Consider the following 3,558-nt stretch of genomic DNA (forward strand, 5'->3'; position numbering starts at 1 on the left):
TTCTTCTCATGGTACTCCAGATAGCGGCTTTTCCTGAAAGCCCACACCTTGGGTTTCATGCCTGGTATTTAGTAGGAAGTCATGTACATGTAATGACAAACTAATGTCCCTCATAAGTTATTTATGGAACAGAGTTCTGCAGGTAGCACTGTTCTTGTTTTTCTAATATCACTGTAGTACACTCAACGTTACTGCTGTCAGAGAACTCGGTCCAAACATTATGGCTTTAATAGCGTTTAAGTCATGGAAACTTTAGTGGTTAATCCTTTGTGAGAATCGGGGGGGGGGGAGGTGACGAACAGTTTTTAGGTAAAAAGGAGTAACATGTGCATAGGCGCTTTATTTTTTTTATCTATTTATCTATTTTTGTTTTTTAGAAGTTGTCCTGAACTTTTTCCCTCTGCAGAGTTAGCACTAATTGATAATAAAACAATGTTTATGTTGGATAATATGGCATAAGTCATTTTCTGCCATTTCTTTAATAATAACAGTAAGGAATTTTTGATTTCTTAAAAATGGATTCCTCTAAATGTAGAAGATAATTACCGTATTTATTTATTTATTTATTTATTTATTTATTTATTTGTTGTTATTAATCCTCACCTGAGGATTTTTTTTTCCTTTTTTTAGAGAGGAGAATGGAAGGGAGGGAGAATGAGAGAGAGAGAGAGAGAGAGAGAGAGTGAGAGAGAGAGAGAGAGAGATGTGAGAGAGACACATCCATTGGTGCCTCCAGCACTCCCCCAACTGGGCTGGGGATTGAACCTGCAACAACCCAGGTACATTCCCTTGACAGGGAATTAAACCTTCTATCTACCCTTTGGTTGAAGGGCCGGTGGTCTAACCACTAAGCACACCTGCTAGGGCAATTATCATATTATTAACAAAATCCTGACAAAGCATAATCAATAAAAATTATATATGAGTAATTCTTTCCAGTAATTTGAAATTTAGAAGAGATGAGATAATAGATTTCATGTGTATAGCACATTTCATGTATGTCTAGATATACTAGTATATACATGTACTAGTATATACACACACACACACATACATACATATACATATATACATTAAATGAATTAAATCAAATGTTACCATCTAGTCAGTAGTCAAGCTTGCTATAAATTACCATCATCTGAGAGAAGATTAAAACAATACACCCAAAACAATGCCCACTTGCAGGTGTGTGGGGACGGGGTGGGGGCGGGGGAAGGCGTTCAGGAGCCAGATTTTCCAAAGCTGCAGGTGATTCCCAGGCACATACAGAGCTGCTGGTGCCCTGTCTCGTGTTATCTTTGAATAACATTACTGTTCATCCTCCTTGTCTTGCCCATTTAACTAATTAATTAATTAACCTTTTCTTTTTAAAATTTTATTTTACTTATTTTTGTTGTTGCTGTTGGGGCCTGATAGGACAGGATGAAGGCTGCAGGGGAGCTTCTGGAACAAGGAGGTCAGACCTATAGCATCTCTCCTTTCATCATACTCTTTGTGGCCCCACTGATCTTGCCAGTTCAAAGATTTTGCATTAATAATGTTGAAATCTCAGTCTAAAGCAGCGGTTCTCAAACTGTGGGTCCGACCCCTTTCACAGGGGTCGCCTAAGACCATCGGAAAACACATATGTTCGATGGTCTAGGAACCGAGACACCGGTCCTCAATCCGTCTCCAGGCGGGTCCGCCCACATGCAGATACGCCCACATACAAGTACCCGGCGTGATGACATCATTGCACCAACCCCTCACAAATACAGGTGTATGTGACAGGGTTGGTGCCATAATGTACTTATGCAGACCAGTCACACATGTGTAGAGAGCAGCTACTGTGTGTTGAAAGCAGCAGTATTGGAGGTAAAATGACACTTCATGAATTGTAATTACTGGTTAAATGTAAAATCATGTACTTTAAATCATCAACTACTGTAAAAAAAATCTGTACCATGGGAACTTAATTTGGATGCTGATCAGTCTTTTTATATGCAGCTGTGATTGATGTAAATACTGCCCCCTTGTGTAACAGGTATGGAAAAAAAAACAAAGAATGGTAAATCATAGGAAACTTTAATGAACTGTATTTAAATGAATGTATCATTTTTGTATCATTAAAGCTATCGTTATATATTATTTTCATTAGCAAACCATCCCATGACAATGGATCGTGTAGAGAAGAACGTTAAGAAAAGAAAATATAGCGAGGATGTTTTACAGTATGGTTTTACCTCAATAGATACAGTAGGAATTGAGAAACCGCAATGTGTTATTTATTGTGAAGCTCTATCCGCCGAGTCTATGAAGCCGAACAAACTAAAACACAATTTTGATAGCAAGCATCTGAGCTTTGCTGGTAAGGATACCAACTATTTTAGAAGCAAAGCTGATGGACTCAAGAAAGCCAGACTTGACACTGGTGGCAAGTACCACAAACAAAACGTAGCAGCCTTTGAAGCTTCATATTTGGTGGCACTCAGAATTGCCAGAGCTATGAAACCTCACACCATTGCTGAGGATTTACTGTTGCCAGTTGCCAAAGACATTGTTCAAGTTATGATTGGAGACAAATTTGTTATGAAATTGAGTGCAATGTCCTTATCTAATGACACTGTCCGCAGAAGAATAGATGACATGTCTGCTGATATACTTGATCAGGTAATCCAGGAAATTAAATAATCTCCACTTCCAATATTTAGTATCCAGCTTGATAAATCTACAGACATTGCAAACTGTTCACAGTTACTGGTTTACATGAGGTATATTAATGATGGTGACTTTAAAGATGAGTTCATTTTTGCAAACCTCTTGAAACAACTTCTACTGCACGTGATGTATTTGACACACTTGGTTCATTTCTGAAAGAGCATAAGATCCCTTGGGAAAATGTTTGTGGTGTTTGCACAGATGGTGCTCCAGCTATGCTAGGATGTTGATCTGGATTTCAACGTTTGGTACTGAATGAGTCACCAAAAGTCATCCGAACTCACTGTATGATTCATCAACAAATGCTAGCAATGAAGACGCTGCCACAAGAGTTACAAGAAGTAATGAAAAGCATCGTAAGTTGTGTCAATTTTGTAAAGGCGAGCACTATAAACAGCCAACTGTTTTTGCACCTGTGCAACGAGTTGGATGCGCTGAACAATGCTCTGCTATTTCACACTGAAGTGAGATGGTTGTCAAGAGAAAAATATTTTAAAACGTGTTTTTGAGCTGCGTGATGAACTCAAAATGTTTTTTAATAAGAAAGCAAGACTGCAGTTCGAAGCACTTTTTGGCAATAAAAGTGAACTATAGAAAATAGCTTACTTGGTTGACATCTTTGCCATCTTGAATGAGTTAAATTTATCACTTCAAGGACCAAATGCAAAATGCTTCGATTTGTCTGAAAAGATCCGATCATTCCAAATGAAACTTCAGGTTTGGCAAAAAAAAAAAAAAAAAAAAAAATTGGATGAAAATAAAATTTACATGTTGCCTACTTTATCTGCTTTCTTTGAGGAACATGACACTGAACCAGACAAAAGGATTCGATGATAATTTCTGTGAAAGAGCACTTGCACA

General features: G+C 37.9%; 1 pseudogene; it reads left to right on the forward strand.

The window, feature by feature from the left end:
- The first annotated feature begins 1,689 nt into the window (after positions 1 to 1,689).
- Positions 1,690 to 3,548, forward strand: LOC102773226 (annotated as a pseudogene).
- The last annotated feature ends 10 nt before the right edge of the window (positions 3,549 to 3,558 follow it).

This window comes from Myotis davidii, unplaced genomic scaffold (genome assembly GCF_000327345.1).
Source record: "Myotis davidii unplaced genomic scaffold, ASM32734v1 scaffold336, whole genome shotgun sequence".
NCBI classification, from domain to species: domain Eukaryota; kingdom Metazoa; phylum Chordata; class Mammalia; order Chiroptera; family Vespertilionidae; genus Myotis; species Myotis davidii.